This window comes from Gorilla gorilla, chromosome 11 (genome assembly GCF_029281585.2).
Source record: "Gorilla gorilla gorilla isolate KB3781 chromosome 11, NHGRI_mGorGor1-v2.1_pri, whole genome shotgun sequence".
Lineage (NCBI taxonomy): Eukaryota > Metazoa > Chordata > Mammalia > Primates > Hominidae > Gorilla > Gorilla gorilla.
In genome coordinates, this window is record NC_073235.2 from 56,360,860 (window position 1) to 56,380,981 (window position 20,122).

Here is a 20,122-nt window from a genome sequence, read left to right on the forward strand (position 1 = left end):
CCTTCAAAAAGCTCTACAGGTTAAATTTCAAATTCTTTAGCATATCATTCAAGGCCCTTCTTAGAGATCTATTCCAAATGACCTTTTTGGCCTTGCATTTCACTTTTTACCCCCTCTTAATCTATTTTCAGGATTCACTGAATTGATTCTCTGTTACCTGGACTTATCATAGAAGTCCATGATTGTTTCTTTGCTCACATTGCTTTGCAGCCTTGAATTACCTAGCTGCTCATTTCAAAGATCAGCTCACAGGAGCAAATCCTTTTTGAGGGATTTCTCCAAATCCCCAAGGCAAAATTATTCTATTTTCTGTGTTCCCATAGAACCTTGTTCCTATTGCTGTTGCTAACTTTCAACCTGTTATCATAGTGGTGCCCTCACATGTCTCCCATTTTAGATGATAAGCTTTTTCACAATGGAGACATCACATTTCTCATTGTTCCTCTGAGACCTACCAAAGTCCATAATACAACCATTCATTCTATAAATGTCTTGAAAAATTGTTAAATATTGATGCAGTAGGATAAAGGGCTATGAATTTAATGATGCTCTATTGAATGAATCTTTGTGACATGCCTTGTATCTTTTTCTGGAATATAATGAGGATATAAAAATATTAACATAATCTCTTGCAATGATAATCACTACAAGTTTATAAAAATCATGGGTCCAAGAGTATGCTAAAAAAAAAACCCATTTCTTCCATCCCATGTTTATAGCACACTTCTAGTTGGACCTTTATTTGAAAGGCCCCAGATTTAAAGTTAGGTTTAAAGATGTTGTAAAATGTCTTCAGTTAAAAAAAAAAGACAAAATTAATATCTAAGCAATCTTTAATTTCTAGAAATTTATTTTTATAGTGTAGTATAAGCTCTCCTGGTACTGTTAAAGCTATTTCTTATAATTTTAAAAATAACTTTTCACATTACTAAAAACAAACTACTAAACATTTTTTTATGAAATATGAATTTCTTTATTTGGGTCATTTTTAATGTATCCTAATTTTCCAACTGTTAATTCTTTCCATTTCTGTCCTGTCTTCATTTTAAATATGATTCGACATGTGAACCCTAATGTATGCTAGCCAAATACTCATTAAACCCATGACAAAAAAATTCTTTAATTTTATCTGCAAATTCTTAGATAATGTGTATCATTTAGGAATTGTGCTCAGTGTGTATCCAGAGTGGCCTAAAGAAATTGGTACTTTATTTTTCCCTCACAAGATATGAAGTCTTGATGTTGGTAGTCTGCTAAGATGACCTCTGTAATGTTACCAGAGATCTTGGATTCTTGCATTCATTCTAGGATTCTTGTACTCAAAATAGCTGTCAGGGTTCCAATCATTATAACTACATTTTGAACAGGCAAAGGTCAAAGAGCATAAATGTGCCAATAGCAGCTAAGAAAGGAGAGATTAGACACTGGCGAGACACCTTTCAGGTTCAACCACATTCGTCAAAAAATCATGTTTTCTTAACTTTTGGAAAATTGATTTTGTTTCTTATGTTGCAACTTTGTACTATTTTCCAGCTCTTTTAATGTTGAAGTTCTGCCTAACTTATAGCTGTGTAATTAGTTCTTACCTATGCACTTTGTTGCTTGTGTTCACTTTCAGCTTTTAAACTGGTATTTTTTTGTATTATAACATGATATGTATTTTTTGTGGAACATTTGGAAAATTAGAAAAAGTGTAAAAAAGAATATGAAAATTACATTTTTACACCATTTAGACGTAACAATGTTAACATTTCACTGTATAGTGAATTGTTATACTGAATTTATATACATATATAGGCACATATATTTACATATATGTAAATTATGTAATTATTTACAAAACAACTTTATTCTCCATATTATTTTAGAAATTATTGATATTGTTTTGAAGATTAGATTTCGGAATATAAATAAATATTATTTGGGACATTATTTTTATGACTACATGGCATTTCATCATATGGACAAGCCATAATTTACTTAGTTGATCCCTAATTGTTGCTTTTATGGATTTAAAATTGTAGCATTATAAATGACACGGATGAAGTACTTAGAACATGAAATTTTGCCTGTATATCTTATTATGTCTTAGAATAACTTGATGGAAGTGGAATGGGTCAAAAAGTAGGGATATGCAAAGGAAAAGGCAGCATTTCTTCAGAAACTAGGAAATAATGAAGCAAAAGGTATAAATTATGCCATGCTTTATTGTGTGTTTACTGGGAATGGAGTGCAGTGAATAAAGCAGAAGTGTTCCAGTTTTCATCCCAGAAGACAGAAGAGCCAATATTTTCTCCTGTTTCTTCAGGTAGAGAGGGGCCAGTGGTGAAGGAGCTGTCATTGAACACTCTTCACGTTGGCTGGTGACTGCTTGGAACAATCATTTGGCCACCTCTTTAAACATTCAATGAAAAAAAAATGAAATGAAACAAAGGGAACAAAGAATTGACAGAGAACCCACTTGAATCTCTCGAGACCCTACTTGAGAACCCACAGGTCTCTGGCCTCTCCTCAACTGGTTGAATAAAAAGGAGGAATGGATGATAGAGTATTCAGTTAGGAAATGCAACAACATGGCATCTAACCATGATGTAGAGACTGGATATGGAATTATGCAGTGATATAAATTGGCTGATGGAGTACAGAGAGGTTATGTTTAAATATTGGTTGTGTACAAATCAGGGGATCCTGATTTGTCATGCCTATGATCGAAAATATCATGAGATCATTATGAAGTAGTATTTACAATAAGAAAATGTGCAAGGGAGTTAGTGGCCTTGAAGGTCAAATTAAAAGAGAGAGAGAGATGGGGGTGACAGGGAGGGAGGAAAAGAGGGAGGACATACTAGGGATGACTTTTGAAGTTATAGATTAATCAGTTTGCTTTGATATTTATGAAAATAATAAGACAAAATGATGATTGATTTCCATACACTTCTAAGAGCAGAAAAAATGGGGTAACAGCCAACATGTCTGAGAGAAGTAAATAACTCAGAGTTAATGTAATTTTCTTCTCTAACACAATAACAGAACTTAAATATGAGAGGACAAAAAGTTCATATATCTTTACTTCGGTAAGGTTTAGTTTTTGTCTGACATGATGTTCTGATCAACCAGCAAAGAATATGTAGTCTTGTGTAAAGGGAGGCATAGCTTGTTACTTGTCCCTGAATCAGTGACCTGGTAGAGCAAACAAAGTAAGACTAAAAGTGTTTATTGGGGACTTAACACTGAATAATATTTGTAATAATCTCCATAATTTAATAATACAAAATGTGGAATCTACAGACTAGGAAAATTGCTAAATCTGGGAATTTGCAGGAATCTGAAGTGAATATGGGAATTAAAAAAGAGGGACTGAAATAAGTTGGCTGTGTATGAGAACCATTGATTAATATGGCATTAAAAATGGTAATATCTAGTGTTGCTGAGGCGTTTTGACACATTGTTGCTATAAATTGGTGATGAGACCTGGAATAGTTGTTTATATTGTTCAGGGGGATTTGTAGTGTTTCCTGCCTTAATTACATCCCTTATCTTGTAATGACCATTTTTTTCTATGTTCTGAGTTTCAAGATTGTAACACATCTTCCTCTATTTGTAAGCATTTTTCTTTTTTTAGCTCAACAAAACGAATAATTATTTTACTAAAGTTGCTTTGTTTCCATGCCTTTCCATATAAACAATTTTTCATTTCAGTGTTACCTTTTTGTGTAATCTTTTAGAAGACATTTTAAAAGGTAGTTAAACTCAACATGTAGAATACCTAGAGTGCATACAATTGAAATGAAGGCATGACCATATGCAGAACTAGGGTCAAGTTGGGGCATCAGCAGGCAACAAACACTTTGTCATGACTGTAACTGGCTGCAGTAATTGTAAAATATAACCTGATTTGGAAGATGGTCAAATAGGAAAGTTGGGTATATCAGTTTCATAAAATATGGTTTAACAAGTTTTAACAGTCTCATGCTACTTGACCCAGAAATCCCAGTTCTGGGCATTTTATCCTAAGGAAACATGCTGTGGCAGAAGATATATGCACAAGGACCTTCACAGTAACTTCTTTTTGCCACAAATATTTGATGATAATTTATATTCAGAAAATAAGTAAATGATGGCATGCCATAGCAACAGGATATTAATCAGTGATCTTGCAGTGTAATGATAAAAAAAGATATTTTCACACAAGAAATTCACAATTAAGTAAAAAGAGAATATAATCATAAAATAGTTTATATGATATAATTATTTAAATAATAGTCTGCGAGTAAGAACAGGATAGTTGTTTCTGGAATTAAGGATGATTTTATATTTTTATGTTTTTTCCTAAATTAAAAAAAACTTGCCACTTTTGATTTAGAAAACTAATTGTATAAGGAAAAACCACTTATATTGGTAATCTTTAAAGACTGATAACCTTTTGTCTTTTTTCTTTAAGTCCTGACTACTTTCACTTATTTTTTGATTACCATTTTATTATTTAACTTTACATTGCTTAATTTTCTGACTATAATATAATGTTGTTTGTGTGGTTTATTTTAAAACTCTAAAGTTGATTTTACATTTGTTCTCATTCTCCTGTATTTTATATATTTAATAGGTATATATCAATATGTAAGTTATGAATAAATATATATCTTTCATTTAATATGAATATATAAATATTAAATATATATGAAGATGTAAATTGTATATACATAAACACTAAATGATATATAGTATGTAAGCTATCACTCTGGATTTCTCACTATACTAATTATTCAAAAACATTTATGATTTTGAATTATTTTTTAACCTTTACTTTTTTTCTGATTTATTTATTTTTAACTTTTATTTTAGCTTCAAGGGTGCGTGTGCAGATTTGTTATATAGGCTAATTGTGTGTTACAGGGGTTTGGTGTACAGATTATTTTGTCACCCAGGTAATAAGCATAGTACTCGATAGGTAGTTTTTTGATCCTCACCTTCTTCCTACCTTTCAGCCTCAAGTAGGACCCAGTGTCTGTTGTTCTCTTCTTAAAAATACTTTCTCGATATATGTTTGAATATTATTCTGTAATTCCTAAATATAAATGTCTAGATTAAAATAAAACCTTTTATTTTTATTTTTACCTTGTTGCATAATTTTAAATTTTGACATACTTTCAAATGTAGAGAAAATTTATAAGAATTGTGTTTAAGAATACCTTTTGTTCAGATTCAACAGTTGTTTACAATTTTGCCTCTTTTGCTTCATTTCTGTCTGTGCTTTCTCTCTATATGCTCATGTGTGCATGCACACGTTTAGACACACCGCATTTTTTTCCTGAATCATTTGAGAATAAGTTGCAGACATCATGCTTCCTTAACTGAAGTGTTTAAGTGTACCTTTCCTAAGAATAAGAATATTGCCCTCTATAACCAGTGTGTAATTTTTAATGCAATATTCACAATATATTACTTGTATTGTGTAACTCACAGTATATATCTAGGATCCCAGGTGTATTTTGTTGTCTTATCATTAAAAGTCCTTTTATCTGGAACATTTCCTCAGTCTAATTACTTGGTCATTATAAGAGTTCAGATGAGATATGGAGTGCAATATTCTCAATTTGGCTTTACTGAATGTTTCCTAATGGTTAATTCTGTTTTGCATTTTTGACAGGCATACCACAAAAGTGATGTTGTGTTCTTCTCAAGTGCATCATACTTGGAGGCATGTTGTATTTGTCTGATTATTGATGATGTTGTCTTTGATCAATTTGTTAAGGTGGTCTCTGCCAAGTTTCTCCACTACTAGTTAATATTTTCCCCATTGTAATTAATAAGTAATTTGTGGGAAGATACTTTTAGACTGGAAATACCATGTTTGTCATCACACTTTCATGCGCTGGTGCTGATCCACTAATGTTTTCTTTACTGATTCAGGTACCTAAAATATTATGGTGGTTTTCTAACTCCATCAGTCCATCTATACTTTTTAGGTGACATTGTACTCAAAGAAGGAGTTTTCCCTTCTTAACTTCATACTTTATTATATTTTCCTTAATACAGTTTAATCCATTACAATAATTATTTATTTCCCAGTTGTCCCAGATTAAACCAGTAAAAGCCTCTTGAAGCTAGGACCTGTGTCCTTTTGACATATTCCCATCATTTTATAAATGCCTTACTTGCTTTTCTTCCAGAAAAAAATGCCACCTCAAATTTCATGTATTTTTAAGTCTTCTCTCTGTGTCCATGTTCTAATATGCCAGAATAGTTTTTCAGAATTTTCATAGGTTGAGTGGATTTTTTGTGAGTGATTTTCATGTCACTGTTAGGAATTCTGGTATCCTTTACCTTTTTCACAGTTTTTCTGGACCCCATATATCTCTGTATATAGTGGGAGCTTGAAAGATAGCTCTGTTAGAAATTGGTGTCTAATTTTCTGTTTACATACAATCTGACATGTTTATTATTCTCCAGCTTCCAGTTGTGCCGAAGGACTTGGATTTGTGTGTTTTAATTTGTTTTTGTTAGGTGTATATATTTTTTAGGATATGTGAACAGTTTCAGATTTAGGTGGCTCCTACTACCTGAGTTCCTCAGAATGCCAGTCCATATTTTTATGCATTCTGCAAAATATATTGATATTTGAAGACAATTGCAATATGCCATTGTTTAACCAAAATTTATGGATTGTATAGCTTTACCTTTAGCTGTTAGTGTTATCTTAATCCAGTTTATCCAATTAAATTGAAGTGTTTAATGTATCATAATTATTTTATTACATAGTATGCCTATCAATCCAGGAAATAGCTCTCTGAAAGGCATGTCCATGGTAAATGTAAAGTTATTATATGAGGTCTCATTCTTTCACTTGATGATGTACTAATCAATTATGTTTGTAATATTTTTCCCTTAGCTATGAAAATTATCAAATATATATTTAAAAAATAGAAAATATTCAAACCCACAAAATTTTAAAACATATATAGATTGAAATAAGATAACCAATCAATAGCATGTGATTATAGGAATCTAGTGAAATGTAGTATTGTAAGTGGTTATTTCAATTGACAAAATACATTTTTTGAGAATAATAAAGGTAAATTCTTCCTCCAGTTGCACAGCAAAAAAAAAAAAAAAAAAAAAAAAGATTGCAATTCTTAATAAAGGAGGGCTTGGATCTGGTGCAAAATGCTCCAGTATTTAAAATTGTCAGAGTAAAAGATGGTTTGTAAAAGTAGGAAGTAGATGAGGGGCAACCATTTTTCTGTTCCATACCTGAGTCTAGCCTTATAAAAATCTTCACTTTTTTCAAAAAACCTACATATGAGGATTTTTTATGAGAAATCTTCTGCTTTTGAATATTATGTAATATTTTAAAAACCATGGTGTGGGACAAACGAAATGTATCAGTAAGCCAGATGTGGTTTTCATTCCCCCAGTTTTCAATCTCTGCTCTGGATGCCACCTAGAAACTAGCAGATATTGCAGTAAGATGAAACCCAGGTCAGAAAAGCTGATTTTGAGCCCAGGCTTGCCTCCTATTGGCTGTGTCAGATTGAGCAAGTGATGTAATTAGTGTTCACCTCAGTCTTCTTGTCTATGAGGATGAATATGCTAAAGTATGAAGAAATATAGAGATTTACTAATTGTTATAACTTTATAATTGTATTGAATTATATGTGAAGAAGAATATATATCTTTTATTATGTTTTAAGTTTTAAACTTAGAAAATACAAAGTTTCTTGGGCATTTCTTGATGTTTTTCCATTTAACTATAAACTTGCTAACTATATTTAGTTTTCTCTGTTTGAGAGGTTCTGTGTGAAACATTAGTAAAATCATTTATTCATGGGCCAGGTAGAGACCTGTGCAATCCCAATGTCTTTAACATACTAGAGGAAGATAAATTAGATTTTATATTCAAAATGCTTGGTCTGGATATTGAACTGTTGATTTGGTTATAGTTGGTTTTGGTGAACACAAAAGCACAACTTCTGTATTATTTAACTGCTGTTTCTGCTTAGTACCATCAAGACCCAGATCTCTCAGCAGAAATTCTGTTTGTTGCTGAGAACTTAATATTCCTTTAAAGATGTTTGGTACTTAAAGGGATTTTTATTTATATTGTTCATAGTCTGTCTGATCTGTCTGAAAGAACACACTGTATTTTTAAAGGGAGATATATATATATAAATATATATATCTCTCTCTATATATAAATATATATATCTCTATATATATAAATATATATATATCTCTCTATATATAAATATATATATATTTATATATATATATATATATTTTTTTTTTAGATGGAGTCTCATTCTGTCTCCCAGGCTGGAGTGCAGTGGCACGATCTCATCTCACTGCAACCTCCACCTCCTGGGTTCAAGTGATGGTCCTGCCTCAGCCTCCCGAGTAGCTGGGACTACAGGCACTCACTACCACGCCTGGCTAATTTTTGTATTTTTAGTAAAGACAGGGTTTCGCCATGTTGGCCAGACTGATATTTTCATTAGGTTGTATTTTATTATATGTCTTTGAACAGTTATTTTATAACACTGTATATACTCAGTAGCATAAAACCCATTTAATTTGAAATATTTTGAGATTCAAAATCAATATGCTCTTTCAAAACCCTACTCTAAAACAAATTAATTAATAATGCTTGATTAAATCACTTTTTCCTCATAATCACATTGATATTCTGAAACACAGAGAATGGACCTGTTTGTGTATTTTTGTGAGGTACGCAGGTCGCGTGCCTGCATTTTTCTCAGTGCATGGATTTCAATTAGAATTTAAATGCAGTTACAAAGTGAATTGGTGCAACTCTCTGGATAAATCAAGCAAAATTCTTTTCTAACTCAGTGATCCTCATATATCAGATAATAGTACCTTTTAAAAACTTGAAATATTTGAATAATCACCTCAACTCTCCAAGTATATTTACTTATGAACATCTCATATTTTTGAATTACTTTTATGCCATTCTGCCAATATTCTGGGGGCACTGTGTTTCTTGCATATAATATGAAGCTAGTATGCAGACTTCTCTTACCTCTTTCTTCAAAGTGTTCTCCTTGACTGATGTTTTGGAATATTTGCATATAGTTGGGAATACTTCTGTTCATCAGCCCATTATACTTTGGTAGATATATAGTCTACATTTTGTAAAACCTATTTTAGCACGTTAAAGTGTATAGTGTTTAAGTGTGTGTTGGTCTGTATTAGTTTTTCTGTGATCTTGACAAATTGTTTACTCTTTTGGATTTTTTCTTCCTCCACAGATGCATTTTTGTAGAAGCATTTTGAGGATGAATGTTTGCAAATCATTTTGAAATTGCCAAGTGCCACATACAGTAAGTAATATTTTTATTTTTCTACTCAATTGCAGTCATGTTCGATTAATTTGGCAGACAGTCATAAAAGAACCCATTTCTATTTACAGTCTTTGATATTGTCAACATTGTTAAAGATCAGAAGGTTGTATGTGTGCAGCATTATTTCTAGGGTCTTTATTCTGTTCCATTGTTCTGTGTGTCTCTTTTTGTATCAGTGCCTTGCAGTTTTGGTTACTACAGCCCTGTGGTATAGTTTGAAGTCGGGTAATGTGATACCTCTAGTTTTTTCTTTATGCTTAAGATTGCCTTGGCTATTTTGGCTCTTTTTGGTTTATGAATTATAAAATAGTTTTTCCTAATTATATGAACAATATCGTTTTCAGTTTGATAGGAATAGTATTGAATCGTAAATTGCTTTGGACGTCATGACCATTTTATCAGTCTTGATTCTTCCTGTCCATGAGCATGGGATGTTTTTCTATCTGTGTCATATCTAATTTCTTTGACCAGTGTTTTATAGAGAACTTTCTCCTCCTTGGTTAGCTGTATTCCTAGGTATTTTATTCTTTTGGGTGTTATTGTGAGTGGGATTGTGTTCTCGTTTTGCTGTCAGGCTAGAAATTGTTGTTGTAGAGAAATATACCTCTGCCCTGATGAAGTGTTCTGGCCAACACTACCCATCAGAGTAAATGAGTATTTTATGACTGAATTTCAAATTTAAAAAAATAACAATTGCCTTATATTCAGTGTCAATAGAACCAATCAGCAACCCAAAATGAGTTGCCTTGAACAAAATGCTATTTGATTAGAGAAAACTTAAAAATATATAACAGCTCCTCCCCTAATGGCAGATACAATATCTTACTCTTCTGTTATACTTTTTAGAATTTGCAGTGGCTGACCACACCCTTTTCTTGCACTCCTTTTTAGTTGCTTTAGCAGTGAAGAAGAGATTGCAATGAAGGGTTAAGCTTGATTTACCATTCTCTTCCCTTTTTATTATCTTCAGATGTGTAGTGTTCATAGTACTATCCTTTACATCACACTGGCCACATTGATGCTTTCCCTTTTGGACTCTGGTGATCTTCAAATTCTTTCACGTTAGCCATCCATTGGTCCTAACCCCTGTACACTTTATTTCTTGAAACAAATCATCAGCAACATTTTATCTGGGGACATTTTCAGAATTACTAGTATTTAAAAGATTATTGCTCTAAAATTGAATGGATTAAATCGTTCATGCTCCCACACTACTTTTGGTTTTGACACTGAAGGATTTACAGAGGGATGAGAATGAAGGGATGAAGTTTCCATTTCTAGATTTGACCTCTGGAAGACAAAGCTAGTGATTTTGTTTAGTAATTTTATTTCCTTTGGTTCAGTTAATAGTCCATGCTCCTAAATGTGAGAGGTACTGTGTTAGTAAGGACTAGAGTTAATGGGAGAGAAAGACAAAAAGAATTCTCAAGGAAACTTTGTCGTTAGTTTGAGGAAATAAGCTATACCCTCATATAAATAAAGCAGAGACTATGGGAAGTTACATCATGAGAATGGTATAAACTAATACAATTTAAAAGCCATTTTAAATAATTTGAGAAGTAATAAAATGCACAGATGTGTGAAAAAAGAAGCCATTATAGGAGACCTCAGAAAGGAGATATAATTCTGAACTGTATTGGTCCAAGGTTTTATGGAAATTGAATTTGGGCTAGATCTTGATGCAGGTGGAAAATGTTAACGGAATAGTCAAGAAAATGATGTACTAACATTTAGCAGTAAAGAGGCATACTTCACACCCAATGAATGGCAAATTAATTAGTTTGGCACAAGAATAAGTTTCTTATGTTGGTTGGACTAAAGACAGATAACTGGAAAATGAGGCTGGTGCCAGGTTGTTGGAAATACTGATAACCCTTCAAGAAATTTGAATTTAATTGGTAGGTAATTAAAAATAGAGAGAGAATATTTTGTGAGGGCTAATCCTGTGAACAGAAAGGTATTTTTAAATGTTATTCTGGTGATATCTTCAAACTGGATTGCAGTTGGAAGACTTGTTGCAAAAAGATCAATTTTTAAGCATTTGTAGAGGGATAAGAATGAAGGGATGAGGGCAAGACCTAAGGTCATAGCAGTGGGGATGGACTAGCAGGGGTTGGAGCATGTGAGATTTGTTTGGAAGTAAACAGGTTCAGGGAGTAATAGTAATAATTAATGCTTGTGCAGGATTCACTGAGTACCAGGGTTGTTTTAAATGTTAATGACTAATGTCATCCCCATTTTGTGCAAGAGGAAACTGAGAGAGGCATCATTTAAGCAAATTGTCCCAGGTCACAAAAGTAAAACATACCGTGCCTGACATTTGGGGCCATTTAGTCAAGCTCCAGAGTCATTGCAGTTTACCAGTGTTCCATCATTTCTCTAAAAAAATAACTGAAGCTTCCAGGATTACTGAGCTGGAAAATGATGTTGCCAATAATCAGAGAAACATATTTTGTTTACAGAGTTTACCCTTTCTTTAGATAGGTTTTTGGATAGCCAGAAAAATCTTGACCTTTAGGGAGAAATGTACCTTATGGTTAGTGATAAATCTCTTGTATATATTCACTTGTTGGGCAATAGCAATAATAATTTATTATATTATTCAATTATAAGTTACGATAGTAAACATGTCATCTTAATCTGATTTGTCTTCCTTCCTTAGCAGAACTTAAAAATGAAACAAGGATAGAGTGGTAAAAAAAAAGATTTCGTATCTTGGGTCCGTAAAAGAACACATTTTAGACTTAGTTTACCGATCATGCAAAACTAATTTTGACAAGGGAAAAACGTAACACTCAGCATATGGAGTATCTCTTTTTCTATTAGGTTGATGTAAAAGTAATTGCATTTTTGCCATTACTTTGCAAAAACTGCAATTACTTTTGCATCAACCTAATATACTGGAGAAGTAGAATAATATACTGCTTAAGACCATGGTCTCCAGGACCATTCTGCTTCATTGATTCATGTTCCAAGTAAGGCCCATTTGCTGTGTGACTTTGTGTCAATTATTGATGCTCTCTGTGCGTCAGCCTCTGTACCTTGAAAATGTGTTATTAATAGTACTGTGTCTTCTGGATATTGTAAAGCTTAAATGAGATAAATCACCTAAATGGCTCTTGGTACCAGTGAATTTTAAATAAAAGTTATGTTTATTAAAATTTATCTCAGGTAACAGTTTTCTATTTTTCAATTTCACCTACATAATTATTGCTCTTTTAAGCTGTTTGCTTTGAATTTTTACGCATTAAGGAGACAGAGCAATGATTTTCACAAGCAAAGACCCATGTAACCATCACACAGGTCAAGAAATAGAACAATTGCTGCATCTCCAATCCTACTTTTTCTGCCTGACAGCCATTACCTCCTTTCCATCAGTTTCCTGTGGATGACATTATTCCTGATATTTGTGGGAATTACTTCCTTGCTTTTCATTATAGTTTTAACTTTAAATAATGTATCCTTATATGCAAAATGTTGGTTTAGCCTGATTTTTAAATTAATGTACATAATATTCATATGACACACATTCTTCTGTGTATGGTGTCCTTTTCTGAATGTATGTTTGTTTTTAAGTTTCTTTAATGTTTTTGTGTGATTCATTAATTTTCATTGCTATATAGTATTCCATTGTATAGAAATACTACAGAATATTTATTCATTTTATTGTTGATGGACATTTGTGCTCTTTCTAGGTTTGGGCCATTATAAATAATGCTGCCATAAACATTGTTTTAAATGTGTTTTTGCTAAATATGTACATATATTTCTCTTGAATATATACTTAGCAATGGAATTTCTTAGTCATATTGCATGCAATCTTTCAACTTTAGTAGATACTACCAGACAGTACTCCAAAGTAAGTATACTAATTTCACTTCATTCATTAGCGTGTAAGAGTTTCCATTGTTTCATCTTTACCAAAGATTAGTATAATCATTTCTTTTAATTTTAGCCATTCTGGTGAGAGTTTGGTTTACATTTTCTTGTTGATTAATATGATTATGTCATGTAGCTTAATAGCCATGAACATATTATTGTCTATAAATTTCCTGTTCATATGTGTATTTTTCTATTGTGTTGATTTTTAAAATTGTTAATATTCACAAGTTAGTTACACTAGATTAAGAGCCTCCCATCAGTTAAATATGCTGCAAAGTTCTTCTCCTTTTCTGTGATTTGGTTTTTCAATTTCTTAATGAGGTTTTTTTGATGTTCCTAATTTTAATTTTAATCATTATATTACCTCATTATGTTTATATCTTTCCACTTGCCTTGGTTTTTGTGAGTGATGTGAGGTAGAGGTCAAGTTCTAGATATCCAGTTGTTATAGAATCATACTGGACAATTCTCTCCTTTGCTCACTGTTCTTTAATGTCATATTTACTATAAATTAAATTTCTATATATGTCTGGGTCTTTTAGGAGCCAACTTCTATTTAATTGGATTATTAGTCTCTTCTTACCACTTATAAAACTATTTTAACTATGGCTACTTTTTAAATATTCTTAATATCTATTAAAACAAGTCCTTCTACCACATGTTATTCAAAGGCATGTTGACTTTGCCTTCTTTCATGTAAATTTTAGAATTACTTTGTCAAGTTAACAAAAATAATTGTTTAGATTTTAGTTAGAATTGCATTCAATCTATTGTTAAGTAAATTTTTAAAGAACTGGTGTAATTACAATATTAACTGATTTCATTTATGAACATAATATATACAGCATTTCCTCCTTATTAACTGGGGACACATTCCAAGATCCCCAGTGGATGCCTGAAACTGCAAATAGTACCAAACCTTATATATAGACTATGGTTTTTTCTATATATACATACCTCTGATAAAGTTTAATTTATAACTTAGGCACAGGAAGAAATTAACAACAACTAATAATAAAATAGAACAATTATAACAATATACTGTAATAAAAGTTATGTGAATATAGTCTCTGTCTCTCAAAGTATGTTATTGTACTGTACTTAACCTGCTTCTTGTGATGATGTGAGATAATACAATGCCTACATGATGAGATGAAGTCTTGTGAATGATTTTGGTCATAACTTTCATAGTTTGAGGTGCAACAGCAAAACTAACATAAATCTCTTGTTCTTTCTTCACAATTTCAAGGACAGAAGAAGCATTCTTACCATAGAGCTTAGCAACGTGAGCAAACAACTTTTTCTCTTTATTATTTTCTTAAAGGAAACACTTTATGGCTTCTCTTTGGCATATTCAAATTGCCAACATCACCAGTCTTGTAATTTGGGTCCATTATTAAGTAATATAAGGGTGACTTGAATACAAGGACTGTGATACTTTAGCAATCAATCTGATAACCAATATGGCTACTAAGTGGCTATTGGGTGGGTTGTGAATGTAGCATGAGGATGCTGGACAAAGGAATGATTAAAGTCCTAGGAGGAATAGAGCAGAGCCATGGGAAATTTCATCAAGCTACACAGAACAGCACACCATTTAAAATTATAAATTGTTTATTTCTGGAATTTCCCATTTAATATTTTTGGACCACAGTTGACGATGAGTAACTGGAACCACGGAAGGCAAAACCATAAGTAAGGGGGGACTAGTGTACTTTATTTATTTTGATCTTTTAGTTTCTCTTAATCCCATGTATGGTTTTTTTTTTTTAATGTTGAGTTCAAGCTAATTTTTCTTTTTTTCTTTTTTTAAAAATTTTATTATTATTATACTTTAAGTTCTAGGGTACATGTGCACAATGTGCAGGTTTGTTACATATGTATACATGTGCCATGTTGGTGTGCTGCACCTATTAACTCATCATTTAGCATTAGGTATATCTCCTAATGCTATCCCTCCCCCCTCCCCCCACTCCACAACAGTCCCCAGAGTGTGATGTTCCCCTTCCTGTGTCCATGTGTTCTCATTATTCAATTCCCACCTATGAGTGAGAACATGCGGTGTTTGGTTTTTTGACCTTGCGATAGATTGCTGAGAATGATGGTTTCCAGCTTCATCGGTGTCCCTACGAAGGACATGACCTCATCATTTTTTATGGCTGCATAGTATTCCATGGTGTATATGTGCCACATTTTCTTAATCCAGTCTGTCGTTGTTGGACATTTGGGTTGGTTCCAAGTCTTTGCTATTGTGAATAGTGCTGCAATAAACATACGCGTGCATGTGTCTTTATAGTAGCATGATTTATAAACCTTTGGGTATATACCCAGTAATGGGATGGCTGGGTCAAATGGTATTTCTAGTTCTAGATCCCTGAGGAATCACCACACTGACTTCCACAATGGTTGAACTAGTTTACAGTCCCACCAACAGTGTAAAAGTGTTCCTATTTCTCCGCATCCTCTCCAGCACCTGTTGTTTCCTGACTTTTTAATGATTGCCATTCTAACTGGTGTGAGATGGTATCTCATTGTGGTTTTGATTTGCATTTCTCTGATGGCCAGTGATGATGAGCATTTTTTCATGTGTTTTTTGGCTGCATAAATGTCTTCTTTTGAGAAGTGTCTGTTCATATCCTTTGCCCACTTTTTGATGGGGTTGTTTGTTTTTTTCTTGTAAATTTGTTTGAGTTCATTGTAGATTCTGGATATTAGCCCTTTGTCAGATGAGTAGGTTGCGAAAATTTTCTCCCATTTTGTAGGTTGCCTTTTCACTCTGATGGTAGTGTCTTTTGCTGTGCAGAAGGGTTTTTTGTTTAGAGGTCTTATGTATTTTGGTTAATTTGTGCCTAGAAGTTTAATGCAGTTTAATATTAAGATTATATATATACACACACATATAATTATATACATATGTATCATATACATATAATTACATACATAATAATACATACATATTATATACACTTTTTTAACTTTTATTTTAGGTTTAGGGGTACATGAGCAGGTTTGTTATGTAGGTAAACTTGTATCATGGGGGTTTGTTGTACAGATTATTTTGTCACTCGAATACTAAGCCTCGTACCTAATGGTTATTTTTTTCTGTTCCTCTACCTCCTGCCACCCTCTATCCTAAGGTAGACTTCAGTGTCTGTTTTTCCCTTCTTTGTGTCCATGTGTTCTAATCACTTAGCCTCCACTTACAAATGAGAACATGTGGTATTTGTTTTCTGTTCCTGCCTTGGTTTGCTAAGGATGATGGCCTCCAGCTCCATCCATGTTACTGCAAAGGATATGATCTAATTTTTTTGTGTGTGTGGCTGTATAGTTTTCAATAGTGTATATGTGCCACATTTTCTTTATCCATTCTACCATTGATGGGCATTTAGGTTGATTCCATATCTTTGTCATTGTGAATAGTGCTGCAATTAACATATGTGTGCATGTGTCTTTATGGTAGGATAATTTATATTCCTTTATGTATATACCCAGTAATGGGATTGCTGGGTTGAATGGTAATTTTGTTTTTAACTCTTTGAGGAATCATGACATTGCTTTCCACAATAGTTGAACTAATTTACACTCCCACCAGCAAGCAGTGTATAAGTGTTCCCTTTCGCCACAACCTTGTCTGTTCTGTTATTTGACTTTTTCATAATAGCCATTCTGACTGGTGTAAGATGGTATCTCATGGTGGTTTTGGTTTCCATTTCTCTAATGATCAGTGATAGTGAGCTTTTTCATGTGATTGTTTGCCACATTTATGAAAAGTGTTGGTTCATGTCCTCCGCCCACTGTTTAATGGGGTTGTTTGCTTTTTCATTGTAATTTAAGTTACTTATAGATGCTGGATATTAGAGCTTTGTCAGATGCATAGTTTGCATATATATTTCCCATTCTATAGGTTGTCTGCTTACTCTGTTGATAGTTTCTTTTGCCGCACAGAAGCTCTTTAGTTGAGTTAGATCCCATTTGTCAATTTTTGCTTTTGTTGCAATTGCTTTTGGTGTTTTTGTCGTGAAACCTTTAACAGGTTCTTCATCCAGAATGGTATTTTCTAGGTTGTCTTCCAGAGTTTTTATAGTTTTGGGTTTTACATTTAAGTCTTTAATCCATCTTGAGTTGATTTTTCTATGTGGTATAAAGAAGGAGTCCAGTTTCAATCTTCTGCATATGGCTAGCCTGTTATCCAAGCACACTCCCATTGAATAGGGAGTCCATTCCTCATTGCTTTCTTTTGCTGACTTTGTGGAAGACCAGATGGTTGTAGGTGTGCAGCCTTAATTCTCGGCTCTCTATTCTATTCCATTGGCCTATATGTCTGTCTTTGTACCAGTACCATGCCATTTTTTTATTGTAGCTCTGTAGTATAGTTTGAAGTTGGTAACATAATGCGTCCAACTTTGTTCTTTTTGCTTAGATATCTTGCCTTGGATATTTGGGCTCTTTTTTGGTTCCATATGAATTTTAAAATATATTTTTCTAGTTCTGCCAATAATGTTATTTATAGTTTGATAGGGATAGCATTGAATCTATAAATTGCTTTGGGCAGTATGGCCATTTTAATGATATTGATTCCTCCTATCCATGAGATCCATGAACATGGAGTGTTTTTCTATTTGTTTGTGTCATCTCTGATTGCTTTGAGCAGTGTTTTGTGATTCTCATTGTAGAGATCTTTCACCTCCCTGGTTAACTATATTCCTAGGTATTTTGTCACAATTGTGAATGGGATTGCTTTCCTGACTTGGTTCTCAGCTTGGCTGTCATTGCCATATAGGATTTTTAATGTGATTTTTGTACATTTTTTGCTAGTTTGTACAGATTTTGCTGGTAATTTTTGTACATTGACTTTTTATCCTGAAACTTTGCTGAAGTTTATCAGTTTAAGGAGCTTTCAAGCTGAGATTGTGGGGTTTTCTAGATACAGAAACACATCATCTGCAAACAGGAATAGCTTGACTCCCTTTCTTTCTGTATGTATATGCTTTATTTCTTTGTCTTGCTGGATCTCTGTGGCCAGGACTTTCAATACTATGTTTAATAGGAGTGGTGAGAGGGGGCATCCTTGTCTTGTGTGGCTTTTCAAGGGTAATGCTTTTGCTCATCTATGTGATGTTTGCTGTGGTTTTGTCATAGATGGCTCTTACTATTTTGAGGTATGTTCCTTCAATATGTAGCTTGTTGAGAGTTTTTAACATGAAGGGATGTTGAATTTTGTCAAACATCTTTTCAGCTTCTGTTGCAATAAACATGTGGTTTTGACTTTTACCTCTGTTTTTGTAATGAATTACATTTATTGATTTGCATATGTTGAATCAACCTTGCATTCCAGGGATAAAGCCTACTTGATCATGGTGGATTAGCTTTTTGATGGCACTGCTGGATTTGGTTTGCTGGTATTTTGTTGAGGATTTTTTAATCTATCCTCATCAAGAATTTTGGCCTGAAGTTTTCTTTTTTGGTTGTGTCACTGCAAGGTTTTGGTATCAGGATGATGCTGGCCTCATAGAATGAGTTGGGGAGGAGTCCCTCTTCCTCATTTTTTTTGGAATAATTGCAGTAGAAATGGTACCAGCCCTTCTTTGTATGTCTGGTAGACTTTGTCGGTGAATCCTTCTGGCCCTGGCTAGGCTTTTTTTTTTTTTGGTTGGTAGACTATTTATTACCGATTCAATTTCAGAATTCATTATTGGTCTGTTCATGGATTCAGTTTCTTCCTGGTTTAGTCGTGGGAGGGTATATGTGCTCAGGTATCTATCCATTTCATGTTGATTTTCGAGTTTGTGTGAATAGAGGTGTTCGTAGTAGTCTCTGATGGTTATATATGTGTTTCTGTGGGGATAGTGGTTATTGCCTTTGTCATTTCTGATTGTGTTTATCTTCTATCTTTTTCTGTTTATTAGCCTAGCTAGTTTCTATCCATCTTTTTAATTTTCTCAAAATGCCAACTCCTGGATTCATTGATCTTTTGAATGGTTTTTTTATGTGTCAATCTCTTTCAGTTCAGCATTGATTATGGTTATTTCTGGTCTTCTGCTAGCTTTGGAGTTGATTTCTTCTTGCTTCTCTACTTTTATTTGTGATGGTGGGTTGTTAATTTGAGATCTTTCTAAGTTTTTGATGTGGGCATTTTGTGCTTCAAATTTTCGTCTTAACACCGCCTTATCTGTGTCCCAGAGATCCTAGTACGTTGTAGCTTTGTTCTCATTAGTTTCAAAGAACTTCTTGATTTCTGTCTTAATTTCATTATTTACCCCAAATCATTCTGAAGCAGGTTAATTTCCATGTAATTGTATGGTTTTGAGTGATTTTCTTGAATTCTCTTTTTTTTTTGTGTGCTGTTGTCTGAGAGAGTAGTTGCTATGATTTCAGTTGTTTTGCATTTGCTGATTGTTTTATGTCCTATTGTGTGGTTGATTTTAGTGTATGTGCCATGTGGCAATGAAAATAATGTATTTTCTGTTGTTTTTGGATGGAGAGTCCTATAGGTATCTATCAGGTCCATTTGGTCCTTTTGAGTTCAAGTCCTAAATGTCTTTGCTAACTTTCCGTCTTGATGATCTGTCCAGTACTGTCAGTGGAGTGTTGAAATCTCCCACTATTATTGCATGGAAGTCGAAATTTCCTTGAAGGTCACTAAGAATTTCCTTTGTGAATCTGGGTGCTTCTCAGTTGGGTGTATATACGTTTAGAATAGTCAGGTCTTGTCAACCTGAATCCTTTACCGTTATGTAATGCCCTCTTTTGATCTTTGTTGATTTAAAGTCTGCTTTGCCTAAAATTAGGATTGTAACCCTAGTGTTTTTATGTTTTCCATTTGCTTGGTAGACATTTCCCCATCCCTTAATTTTGAGCCTGTTAGTGTCATTGTATGTGTG

General features: G+C 33.3%; 1 protein-coding gene across 4 annotated transcripts in view; it reads left to right on the forward strand.

The window, feature by feature from the left end:
* The window catches only part of GALNT13 (polypeptide N-acetylgalactosaminyltransferase 13), a 733,891-nt gene that overhangs the window by 156,986 nt on the left and 556,783 nt on the right, over positions 1–20,122 (forward strand). For all 4 annotated transcript variants that reach the window (XM_063694846.1, XM_055380888.2, XM_031008835.3 and 1 more), the window contains exon 2: positions 9,267–9,338. The gene's annotated coding sequence lies outside the window, so the exon portion shown is untranslated. The remainder of the gene's footprint in view (positions 1–9,266; positions 9,339–20,122) is intronic.